This window comes from Oryctolagus cuniculus, chromosome Y (genome assembly GCF_051225735.1).
Source record: "Oryctolagus cuniculus isolate XC-2025 breed Fujian yellow rabbit chromosome Y, ASM5122573v1, whole genome shotgun sequence".
NCBI classification, from domain to species: Eukaryota; Metazoa; Chordata; class Mammalia; order Lagomorpha; family Leporidae; genus Oryctolagus; species Oryctolagus cuniculus.
This window is the reverse complement of record NC_142889.1, coordinates 21885765-21898994: the sequence shown is the minus strand read 5'-3', so window position 1 is coordinate 21898994 and position 13230 is coordinate 21885765. Positions and strand designations below refer to the sequence as shown.

The 13230-nt window shown below is 60.5% G+C and overlaps 1 pseudogene; it reads right to left on the bottom strand.

Annotated features, from left to right (window-relative positions):
• Window positions 1–496: 496 nt before the first annotated feature.
• LOC149119362 (sodium-dependent neutral amino acid transporter B(0)AT3-like) lies at window positions 497–10130 on the bottom strand (annotated as a pseudogene).
• Between the last annotated feature and the right edge of the window lie 3100 nt (window positions 10131–13230).

Below are 13230 nucleotides of genomic sequence, written 5' to 3'. Positions count from 1 at the left end.
CTTGGTGGGTGGAGGGCGGCTGGGGACCTGGAGGGAGTGGCCGAGAGGCCCCGCGGTAGGAAATCTGACTTCAGCAGCCTCTGCCCTTGAGCATGGGTGCTGACACTGGCAGTGTCTCCCAGAGTCCTCCCTGGCTGGGCTCCCAGCACCCGTGTGTCCCCCTCACATGTGTGCAGATGACTCCTGCCCCTTATCCTGGGCTGGACTTGGGGGTCAGCCTGGGGCTGGATTCCTGGCAGGGAAGCTGTGCAGGGCCTGGCCTGCCGTCAGCATGCCTGCCCTTTGTCCATCATCACAGCTTGAGGCTGTGTGGGCAGCACTGTCACAGAGGGACTCCTATGGCAGCCAGGAACTGGGTGTGCCCCTGGGTGGACTTTGCCTCCCATTTGAGGGCAGAGTGGACCCTGGATAGAGCAGGCCCAAGACATGGGGAGCCAAGGGTCCTGCAGAGTTGGTGGCAGGGTGTGATGAGGTCACCCACGGCCATCCCTGCCCCTCAGTGGGTCCTGCTGTCTTGCAGCCTCAGGCTGCTGTCCAGACACTCATCCTGCTGCTGCCTCCTACACTTGGCCACCAGCCGGGCCAGTGCGATGCCCGGGACCCACAGAGCAGGCAGCAGGGACAGGAGCATGCAGATGGCTTGCACCCAGCCAGGGTAGTTTCTCCTGCCTGGAGGGGAACTGCTCCTGCAGGGGGCACAAGAGAGAGAGAGCTCAGCCTGGAGTGGTCAGACCTCTGGCTCCAGACCCCAGGCCTTGAGCAGAGCGAGGCTGACCCGACCACCTGTGCATGGAGGCAGCCCCAATCCTCCCTGGGACTACAGGAGGGCAGCATCCTGGGTGGGTGCTCAGGGATGAGGGAGCTGGGGCTTGAGGCTCCCTCTGGGTGGAAGCCCTCAGGGAAGGCGGGGGCATGTGGTACCCACCCACTGGCCTCCAACACTTGTGGACAGGTGAGGTGTGGTCTGAGACCCCAGGATAAAGCAGAAAATTCTCACTTCCCCCAGGCGGACCCTGAGGGGTTCTGGTGCTCACTTGGAGGGGCGGCCCAGGCCAGGTGTTACATAGTTCCCTGTGTGGACCAGGCAGGGAGTGACCCTTCGCCAGTCTGCCTCCTGACCTCTCCCAGACACTAGAATTGTCGCTTCCCTGGCTGGCTGTCCACGTGGAAAGTGCAGGCTGGAAGGACTGATGTCTCCAGGGTCTGGACACTGCTCTGAGGCCCTCGAGAGGCTCCGGTCCTACCAGGGTCACCCTGCAGGTCACTGCGGCCCCTTGATCCCTGTGGGAGGACCTACATGCTGAGGGTTCCAGGCCTGGTAGCTCAGTGTCCTCTGGGCCAGCAGGACGAGGTAGGCCAGGAAGATACTCAGGAGGAGCAGGGGGCTGGCCACGAGCCACACCGCCCGCCAGTAGAGGCCTGGCTGCTGCCCCATCATCCACACAATGTCATCACAGAACCTGCACAGACATTGGGCTCAGTGGTGCTGCGGGGCCCTCCCCACCCCCCCGGGTTTCCTGTGGACCTCAGCTCACTGCCGCAGGCTGTAGATGTAGATGACCCCCACCACCTTGAAGAAGGTGAAGACTATGAGGTTGAAGGAGGCCGCGTAGCTGTTGAAGATCTCCAGCCAGTAACTTCTGGACTGCAGCATGAAGCAGGTGGCTGAGAGCAGGCAGGCTAGGCAGGCCAGCCCTGAGGTGCAGGGTCTGGGTGGGAGGCCTGCACCTGCCCCTTTCCCCCACCCCACCTCACCTCACCTGCCAGAGGTGGGTCAGAGCTTGGCCTCAGTGGGCCACGGTCAGGGCAGGTCCACCCATGTCCTGCCCGGAGCCGTTGGGCTGTCCTCGGGGAGTGGGCTAGCCCAGGGCCCCTGAGCTCTGTATAGGAGGCAGCAGGCATCCCTGTGGCTGAGCTGTGCACTCACCTGTGAGGGCCTCCTTGGGGATCCCCGTGGGGATGACCCCCATGTCCAGGAGCAGCGTGATGATCCCCTCCATGTTGGTGCCTTGTATGATGCAGGGTCTCATGCAGCCATGCAGAGAAGGGCCAAGTGCAGCCAGGGCAGGAAGTGCAAGCCTCATCCTGATGCCCCAGGTGCCCAGCCCAGCCCAGCACCCCCAGTGTGGGCACAGCCACCGGAGTGGGAGCCCCAGCCCAGCACTCCCTCACCAGTGTCAGCAGAGACCCTGGGAGTGGGAACCCCAGCCCAGCACCCTCTAACCCAGAGTCGGCAGACACCCTGGGAGTGGGAGCCCTGGAACAGAGAGAAGCAGCTTTGCATGGTGCAGCATGGCCACCACTTGCTATGCTCTATGAAACTCTGGGAATCCAGCTAGGACGTGACAGGACCCTGTCCTTGGGGTCCAGGTGAAGGAGCTGGAGAAGCCCCTCTTGCACTGGTGAGGGTGGTGCTGAGGTGAGGCTCACACAGTGAAGCACAAATGAGGTGCACACACATGTGAGGCACACAGGTGCACATGAGGCACACACACACATGTGTGAAGCACACACACGCTCACACAGTGTTCCTGAGGCACCGGCTCCTACCGCACTGGCCATGGCTGGCCTGTCCTCTGCCTCCTCCCTCTGAACGGTGTGGGATTGGCACAGGCACCACCCATTGGCTCTGCATGTGGGGGCCATCCTGGGTGCCGACGGGTTCAGCAGGACCCCTGCCCCACCCACTGGGTGCCTGAAGCCCCCTCCAGGGATGTGTACTCTGCAGGGGCAGAGCTCCCTGTGCCAGAGGCTGCAGCCCACCCAACTCCCTGAATGAGACGTGTCTGGATGGTCGGGTGGAGGGCCTCAGGGTTGCTTAGGCAGCATCGGCTTCCTGGGGCTGCCTTAGGGCTGTGCACTGTGCATATCTCAGAGTGGAGACATGCATAGTGCGTGTGATCCTAGAGGCCCCGGGCACACGGGGTCAGGTGGCAGCCCCCTAGAGGCTCCAGAGGGCACCCCTCCTGCCCCCTGTGGCTGTCCCCTACTCGGGGCCCACATTCCCCAGGGCAACCTCAGCTCCATCCACACCCAAGTTTCGTCTGCTGAGACCCTTTTTCCAGTGAGAGTCCTCAGAACACTGGCATGCCTGCCCCGCCCCTGCCCATGGCGTGGCCCAGCCTCACCTGCCCAGGCACTGTCCATGGTCTGTGGTGGCCTGGAAGCCCATGATGGAGAAGATGACAACAGAGGCATACAGGGAGGTCATGCTATTCACCAGAGAGATGACCATGGTGTCCTTCTCACAGTTGTTCCTGCACATGGGAGCACTCAGGGCCTCGGGAGGGCCCCCACCCACTGAGCCTGGGCCCCTCCCCACTGCCTCACTCTACTCCTTGACCATTTGTGGAAAGGCTCAGATCTGTGCTGAGTGCCCTGTGGGCCCCAGACCTGCCCCAGCCCAGTCAGGCTGGGCACACACAGCAGCTCCTGGAACGGACAAGCCAGGTGGAGCCCACCCCAGGCCAGCAGGTCCCACAGCACCATCCCCAGCTCAGCCCTGGCTGGCTGGCACCGCATCACCAGGGTGCCAAGCAAGCTGGGGCAGGTGCCCACCTGGATGGATTGCAGCTGGCAAAGGCAATGTGTCCACTGAAGGCCAGGGACCGGGAGAAGATCTGGGTGGCTTGCATCCATCCACACCCACAGGTTCTGGAGAATCTGCCTCTGAAACATGAACACAGCAGATGCTGTTCTAGAACATTCCCTGGTCCTTTTGGGTCACACCATAACCAGGTGTGACCTGTACAGATTCCAAGAACCGTTCAGGACTTTGTGCCAGGAGGGAGCTTGCTTGGCGTGGTAGCTGACACGGCTCCCCTGTTCTGCGATGCAGCCAGCAAGCTGTGGCTTCATCAGGCCCACAGCAGAGTGTGGCTGGCACTCGGTGGTGGGGCTTAGAACTAGATCTGAGCTGACTCTGACCTGGGCATGCTCCCTATCCTCTCCCACGCATGGCTTTAACCGTGTGAGGCCCCTGGGCAGGGGTGTTTGCACCCATTGCCCCATTTGCCTACTGCTGGGTGTCTGGGGAGATAGCCTCATGCCCAGGTGTGCAGCTGACTCCTGGTGGTGGTCAGCAGCCCTGGAAACCCCCTTGGGATCCTGGACCAATGGAATGGTCTAGAAGTGCTGCAGGCTCTGAGTAGAAGCCCCTTGGTCCTGTGTGCCACACCTGCTGGATGTTTCTGCCCCAGGTGACAGATGATTCCTGCCAGCCCCTCCCCCACACTCCTACCTTGTCAGCACCTGGACTTCCTGCAGGTGCACCAGTCCACACACCCCAGACCAAAGTCCTTGTCCCAACCCTGCTGAGACCCCAAGGCCCGCCTCCCTTGCCCACTGTGCCCCCTGCCCCCCTCCACTTATGTTGTGGGTGAAAAGGTAGCAGAGCCTGTGTGTGACACCAGACAGCATCAGGCCTCTGATGAGGAAGATGGTCAGCACCAAGTAAGGGAATAGGGCCGTGAAGTAGATGGCCTGGAGGAGATGCCAGGTCAGATGCACAGTGGCCCTGCAGGAGCGGGGGAGGGGCCTTGCCCCATTGTGACCACTCATGTGGCCCAAGGTGACCACACAGGCATGGCACTTTGGGTCAAGCTCTGAAGGTGTATGGTCACACACCTTCTGCTAAGGTGGGCACCGGCACTCAGGACAGGCAGGCCCCTCCCCCACCCCAGGCTGCCCCTCGTCCTGCCTTGTGTCCTCCTGTGCACACCTCAGGCTCTCAGCCCAGCCCCCTCTTTCCCCTGTCCTGGTGGCTCCCAGTCAGCGGTGGGCCAGGGCCGGCCCCACATCCCCACACAGACCAAAGCCACAGGGCCTCCCCAGCGCATTCCTAACAGGATGATCTGTGAGAGCCACAGGGTCTGGTCACTGGCTCTGTCCTCAGAGCCTCGTGGGAAAAGGCTCAGGCTGGTGGCTGCTGGATTGTGTGGGCCGCCCTGGGGCAGGGGGTGTGAGGAGCCCTGACCATGCCATGAGTGTTCAACACCCCCCACCCGTGTGCCCCAGCGGCCCCAAGGGAAGGCCCTTAGACGCCAGTCGCCTGTGAGAGAAACCAGTGTCTGCTCTCTATCACATGTTTTAAGTAAGTGTAAGAACATGGCCAAGGCTTGGAGAGGAGTGGAAGGGAAAAGGGGGGTGTTCCTGGAGGACAGTGCATGCAGACCACTGCACGTGGGGCACACGTGTCACCTGAAGACGGCCCGTGACAGGCCCTGAGATCCGGTACCAGCCAGTGGGCGCATGGCCTTGGCAGGGGGATTTGGGTGCAGACCCCACCCATTGGTGGCTTGGCAGGGTCGGGGGAGGTCATGGCAGGGCCTCGAGGGGTGGTTCCAGTGGGAGCACGGGTTCTGAGAGCTGTGAGTCCCCTGTGTCTCTTCTCCCAGGGTGGTCCCTCACCACCCTGCAGCCGCCCGGCTGCCTGAACTGAAGGCGCTGCCCATCTCGGAGCCCGAACCTCCAGACCGTGAGCTACATGTGCCCTCCTCCCTGGTGCTGCTCTGGGATCCAGCGAGAGTCAGAAGCCTGACAGTGCCTCCGCCACACAGGAGGCGGAGTGGAGGCATAAAGAGCAGAGGAGGAGGACCAGACGGGGAACAGTCAGGAGGCAGAGGCAAATCTGAGCTGCCAGGGAGGTGCTGGCTCTGAGTGGGGGCTCCTCAGGCCAGACCCAGTGGAGCAGTGGCTATGAGAGGCACTGTCCACCGAGATGGAGGGGCAGGAAGAAGTCACAGTGGCTGCCAGAAGAGAGCCGGCATGGCTGCCTTGGCACAGAGTGCGGTTCAGGGCAGAGACTGTCACCAGGATGAGAAGCTGCCCATGGGGCCCCGAGTGTGCCTGCTCCCCCATGCCGAGCCAACACTGGCAGCATGGGGAGGGGGCCTCGGAGCCAGAGGAAGCTGCTCTCACCTTCCCAGTGGTCTCAATGCCTCTGATGATGCACAGATACACCACAGCCCAGCAGATGACCAAGCAGATGAGCAGCCACTACTGGACAGTGCCACTGTCACTGATGTCAGCAGTGATGTCCAGCATCTGCCGGTACCAGAAGTAGCTCATGGAACTGCTGCCCTGGCACTCCGCCACGAACCCTGCAGCCAGCAGTCCCGTCACAGGCCGGCCACAGGGCCCAGGCCCAGTGCACGCTCTGCCTCGAAAGCCAGCAGGGCCACGGGCACCAGCGCACTGAAGCGGCCCCCACCCTCCAGCCCAGCTGTGCTCTCTCACCTCGCTCTGAGGCTGAGATGGGGAAGGGAGGCCCAGGGCTTGGTGTGTGAGCGGATGGGGATCTGGGTGGTCCCTGGGCCCAGTGGGGACCAGTGAACAGGAGAGGTCACCTGTCCACACTGGCCATGCCCTCACCCATCCTGTTGCCTTCCAGCAGGCAGTGGTTCCAGGGCAATGGGTGCTGGAAGGAGTTGAGGAAGTACTACAGCACCCAGGTGAGGATGGTGTTGTAGTACAGGCTGACCAGGAAGGACATCATGAGGCAGCCCAGCCCTGCAGACAGCGAGGACAAAGTGTCACACAGCAGGGGAGGAGCGGTGCCACCCACGTGCAGAGCAGGTCCTCCTGGGGAGCCAAGAAGGGGGTGGCCTGCCTACACTGCCCAGGTAGGGGGAGATGGCTGTCCACACCCCAATGCTGCCCCTGTGCAGGTGCTGGCCGATGGCGAGCTCGATGTGGAAGAGTGGGATCCCCTCAAAGACCAGGGCGATGAAGTAGGGGATGAAAAAGGCCCCTGTCAGGACACAGGGGTCGGGGTGGCCACCCTCTGCTCCCCATTGGGGCACCTGGCATGCTGCCAGTGGCCAGCCTGGGTTCTGACTGGGTGTGGTTGGTGTAGCTGCTGGCTGCATGCTCAGCCTCATGGGAGAATAAACCAGCCGGGCAGCACTGTGGAGCAGATTCAGAGGCTGTCTGAGCGGCCAGTGTGGATAGGTGGAGTATGTGTGGCCAGTGTAGACAGGAGTGTGTCCAGCTAGTGTGGAAGATGTGTAAGTGGCCAGTATGGACAGGCAGAGTGGGCATGGCCAGTGTGTACAGGTGGAGTATGTGCAGCCAGTGTGGACAGGCAGAGTGTGTGCGACCAGTGTTGACAGTGTGGACAGTGTGGACAGGCAGTGTGGGCATGGCCAGTGTGGACAGGCAGAGTGTGCAGCCAGGGTGGATAGGCAGAGTGTGTGCAGCCAGTGTGGACAGTGTGCATGTGGCCAGTGTGGACAGGAGAAGTGTGTGTAGCCAGTGTGGACAGGTAGAGTGGGCACAGCCAGTGTAGACAGGTGGAGCCGGCAAGCAGACACCTGGAACAGGAGCTGGCATGAGGATGAGGAAGGGCCACAAGCTCAGAAGACCCTGGAACTGCCCAGAAGCGAGGAGGGTGAGTGCGGCTGTGCAAGATGTGGGGGCACTCTTTACAAAATTCTGAGTGATGGGCGATGGGCACTGAGTGGCTGGGGTGAGACCACCCGTCAGCGCAGCCTGGGGAGGAACGGGGAGTAAGAAGACAGAATGTTACGGCATGTTTGGCCATGCTTGCCGCATCTGGAAACAAGTGCCATAGCAGCATGTTGGGGCGGCCACTCCTCCCTCGCCTGCATCCCTGATGAGAAGCCCCGTCCTCCGACCTCTGCATCCCCGAGGCCCTGGTCCCTGGGGGAGTCTCCCCAGGTTCCTCACTGGAGAGGGTTGTGTGTCCCAGGCCTGCCGTCACATGGAGGCACTTGGGCAATGACAGCCCTGAGGGCAGCAGCCCCTGGCTGGTGCACATGTGTGGGCCACACAGGTGCATCTGTGTGCTGTGACTGCTGGTGAGCCCAGGGCTCCTGTCATCCTGCAAGGAGCCTTGGGAGACACCAGCCCCCACGAACATGGACACCAGGGTGATCGCCCCCTGGAGACTGGCTCCACACTGAGGGGCAGCGCCGCTGAGAATGAAGCTGCATGCTGGCCTGGGACCCCATGTGCAGGCCCCTGAAGTCCCCAGGGCTCAGATGCCAAGGCTGGGCTCTTCCTGGGGCCCCACATGTCTGGCTTTTTGGGACAGTGGTGCTGCCCAGAGGTCAGGGGTGGGGAAGGCCAGTCCTTGGGTATCCAGATGTGGCTGGCAGGCTCACCTCCACTGTGGGTCTGGCACCTCCAGATGTTCCCCAGCCCCACAGCAAACCCCACGCAACTGAGCATGTACTGGAGCTTGTTGTCCCACTGGGGCCTCTCGTCCTCCCATGCATCCAAGGCTGGATCTGGACCAAGGTCCTGGGCCAGAGTGGTCCAGTGTCTCTGGGAGCATCCAGACCACACCACACCTGCACCCTCTGCTGGCCTAGAGCCTGAGCGTCCCCTCCGTCACATCCTCTGGTTTATTTAAAGGAAAGCTGGTGGAGCCCTGTTAATTGGTAACCTGGGGCCTGGCCATGCCTGCATCCCTGGCCCCTTTCCCATGAGTGTGTCCAATGTCAGCTGCAGACTGGTACCACCACAGAGAGAGCTGTCCCCACGACAGCTGTGTGCTCCTGTTGGGGATGCTCAGGGGCACGGTGAGTTGGCTTTTAGTTATTTATCTGTAACAAGTGTTTTGATGTTGAGGTAATGCAGACTCATGCTCATTGGTGACAGGGTCAGAGGTCCCTGCTCCCCTCCCCCACCCTCAGTTTGCCAAGGTGGCCACATCCTGTGAAGCTGAGTCGAGGGTGTGGAAACCTCAAGACCCAGAACATTCATCACCAGGGACCCCCACCCTCCATCCAGGACCCTGGCAGCCCCTGACCTCCCCATGCCATGCAGTTCCCAATGGGGTGAGCAGATAAAGGCTGTTGCCTGGCCACATGTGGTGTGGTGGCTGTGGCTTCCCTGCTTCTGGGGCAGCGTAGGAGGGGGCTTAGTCCTCAGACTACACCTGTCTCCTGACACCTCGGGAGTCTGACCATGGCTTCCTGGCCAGTCCTATGTGGCCTGCACCAGGGGCTGCACCCCCAGCCTGGGGGCCTCAGAATGGAGCCCACACCCTCCCTAGAGCTACAGGAGTCCCTGGGGTGACCCCCACTGAGCACAGCAGGGCCTTTGAGAGGCAGACAGTCCTGCCCAATGCCCAGCCTGTCCCGGCCACAGCATGTGGCTTTGTGGACAGCATCCTGATTGCAGCCCACGGGGGAGTGGAGCTGACCACCAGCCACACTGTCCCTGGGGACACACTCGCCCATCTGGATGCACACTCGAGGACAGTGGATGCAGTGGTTTATTTAGATGGGGACACTTGATGTCCATGAACCTGCCTGTCTGTCATGTTGACAAGGATGCCAAGCAGCAGCACTGTGTTCTGGAGGTGTCACACAACCACCAGCCTCCTGGATGACACACCTGGCCGTGCCGTGCCAGGGGCACTGCAGGGCAGTGGAGGGGTGAGTGCTGAGTGGTCAGAACATGTCCAAGCTCCACCCTGCTCCGTGTCTGCAGTGTGCCAGGTAGCTGGAACTGCAGGACTGGAGTTTGTGGCCGGGGTCTCTGGGAGGAAGGGGACCCCCCAGCATCCCAGCCCAACTTGTGAGAATTCTATAAAGTCCACTTGAAGGGAAGCACTCAGGCTTTTCTGCAGAACGTGGAGGTGGCCGTTTGTGGAAGCAGACGCCACAGGCACAGCTTGCGTGGGCTGAGGTTGGTGCCAAGTCCCAGGGCCATCCACCCTGACACAGCCCTGGGCTCCAGGGGGGCCAGGAGGCATACAGCATCCTTGGTGGCAGGGGCCGAGGCCAAGTTACCCTGTAACCCTCTCTCCCAACATCTGGCTAACAATTCAGTTAATGTCCCCGTAAGAAAACAGCTGATGTCTTCCTCTGGCTGGGCCGCATTGAGCTGCACTCAGAGCGTCTGTCCATGGCAGGCAGAAGCAATGATTAAATGGTGAGTATTCATTAAGCCAGGGGTGGTGGGGCCAGGGCATGGAGGGGGTGTGTGGCCATGTCACCACAGGCTCAATGGGCTTCTGGTAAAAGGGCCCAAACCCTGACCTCGGGGGTCTCTAGGTCAAGCGTCTGTAGATAGGGGGAGGACACAGGGTGAGGGCTGGGAAATGAGAATGGCTGCAGGGCCGAGTCAGCAGCCCACACTCCAGGCTCCACGGCCATCCATGGCAACCTGGGGTGCAGCAGGTGCAGCCTCCCCACCCCTCAGCTCTTGACTTTGGGGGACATACTCGGCTGTGTGGCATGCTGTACTGTGTTCATGACAAGGAGACTGGGCCCACATGGTACACGTGTGTGCCATGAACATGTAAACACAGATGCACACATGTGTGTGAACACGTGTGCACCTGGATATGCACACACATGCACGTGCATACAAGCAGTGTGCGTATACGTGTAAGCACAATGCACACATCCACATGTGCACAAAATATATAGCTACATATGTACAGATGCACGTACACACATACACATGCATATGCACACACCCATAAAACATGCACATGTATGCACACAGGCATACGTGCACACAACACATACATATCCAGGCATGCACACAATGCTGACATAACTCACATGTACACACACGTGTGCATAGACATGCATGCATATGGAGAAACATCACATACACATGAATGAATATACACATGTACAATGTACATGTCTACATATTCAAGCTAGTGCACACACATATGAAATGCTCACACACACACACATAAATGTGTGCATGCGTGCACTCACACACACACGCAGCCTGGGGACCTCAGTACTTGAGGTCCCCATTCATGGAAGCCGTGGACTGCATGCTGACCAGGCCCTGCTGGTCCCCTGGCTGCTGGCAGTGGCCCCTGATGAGCTTGCAGATGGCGAAGCAGGGGATGATGAGGCTGGGCATGCCAGCCACGACCACCACCACCATGTACACCCAGGGCAGGTACCTGACCTGCCAGGATTTGAGGAACTCCTCCTGGGGGAGAACCAGGCCAGAGGTGAGCACATGCAGGGCCTCTGCCCTGACCTGTGACCCTCCCCTGAGCACACCCAGGGCCTCCACCCTGACCTGTGACCCTCCCCTGAGCACACACAGGGCCTCCACCCTGACCTGTGACCCTCCCCTGAGCACATGCATGGCCTCCACCCTGACCTGTGACCCTCCCCTGAGCACACGCAGGGCCTCCACCCCGACCTGAGACCCTCTCAGCATGGGCGGCCCCAGGCACTCATGTAGCTGGGGTACCAGACACTGTAGATCAGCTCCTTGCTGACTTTGACCGTGAAGTAGAAGGGGAAGATGACCAGCATGATCTGGGGGCTGACAACCCACCACATGAGCTGCCAGAAGATGTTGGGTTTGTGCCCAATCATGAACTCAATGTCCTTGTTGAACTTGGAGACAGAGGCTGGGATGGTGTCAACTGACCTGGGTGAGATGCTGCCTCACCCTGTACTCCGGGCCTTTCACAGATGGACGTGTAGACATGTACAGTGCCAAGCACAGCTGCACAGCTGTGGGGCCAGGCACATGGCCAAACCCACACTGCATGATGTTACCAGAGCATGGCCAACCTTGTGTACCTTGGCCTGCCCCTCAGCTGCACACCTGTACCTGCACACACGGCCTCTGAACACTTGGCCTGCACACACCTGTGCATACCTATATCTGCACACACCTGGCCTCTGCACACCTGTGCCTCCACATCTGTAACTGCACATCTGTACCTGCACACCAGGTCTCTGCACACTTGGCTTCTGCACACCTGTGCCTGTGCACACCTGTGCCTGTGCACACCTGTGCCTGCACACCTGTACCTCTGCACACCTGGCCTCCACACACCTGTGCCTGCACACCTGTACCTCTGCATGCCTGTGCCTGCACACCTGTACCTCTGCATGCCTGTACCTCTGCACACCTGGCCTCCTCACACCTGTGCCTGTACAACTGGCCTCTACACTCCTGGCCTACAAACACCTGTGCCTGCACACCTGCACCTGTACACCTGGCCTACACACACCTGGCCTGCACACACCTGTGCCTCCACATACCTGTGCCTGCACACCTGTACCTGTATACCAGGCCTCTGCACACTTGGCTTCTGCACTCCTGGCCTGCACACACCTGTGCCTGCACACCTGTACCTGTGCACCTGGCCTGCACACACCTGTGCTTGCACACCTGTGCCTCTGCATGCCTGTACCTGTACACCTGGTCTACACACACCTGGCCTGCACACACCTGTGCCTGTACACCTGTACCTCTGCATGCCTGTACCTCTGCACACCTGGCCTCTGCACACCTGTGCCTGTACAACTGGCCTCTACACTCCTGGCCTATAAACATCTGTGCCTGCACACCTGTGCCTCTGCATGCCTGTACCTCTACACCTGGTCTACACACACCTGGCCTCTGCACACCTGTGCCTGTACAACTGGCCTCTACACTCCTGGCCTATAAACATCTGTGCCTGCACACCTGTGCCTCTGCATGCCTGTACCTCTACACCTGGTCTACACACACCTGGCCTGCACACACCTGTGCCTGTACACCTGTACCTCTGCATGCCTGTACCTCTGCACACCTGGCCTCCGCACACCTGTGCCTGTACAACTGGCCTCTACACTCCTGGCCTACAAACACCTGTGCCTGCACACCTGCACCTGTATACCAGGCCTCTGCACACTTGGCTTGTGCACACCTGTGCCTGCACACCTGTACCTGTGCAACTGGCCTCTTCACACCTGGCCTGCACACACCTGTGCCTGTACACATCTGTGCCTGCACACCTGGCCTCTGCACACCTGGCATCCACACACCTGTGCCTGCACACCTGTACCTCTGCATGCCTGTACCTATACCCCTGGCCTCTGCACACCTATGCTTGCACACACTTGTGCCTCTGCACACCTGTACCTGTACACCTGGCCTCTGCATGCCTGGCCTGCACACACCTGGCCTGCACACACCTGTGCTTGCGCACCTGTGCCTCTGCATGCCTGTACCTGCACACCTGGCCTGCACATGCCTGGCCTTCACACATCTGGCCTGCACACCTGTACCTGCACACCTGGCCTGCACATGCCTGGCCTTCACACATCTGGCCTGCACACCTGTACCTGTACACCTGTGCCTGCACACCTGGTCTCAGAAGCAGCTCGCCTTGATAGCTTCTCAGGCTGCTCTCTGGTGGCCACCCCACCCAGCAAGGTGAGTGCCCAGATGTCTGGCCAAGTGGGGGCTGAAAGTCCCTGCTCTGGATAGGCCTGG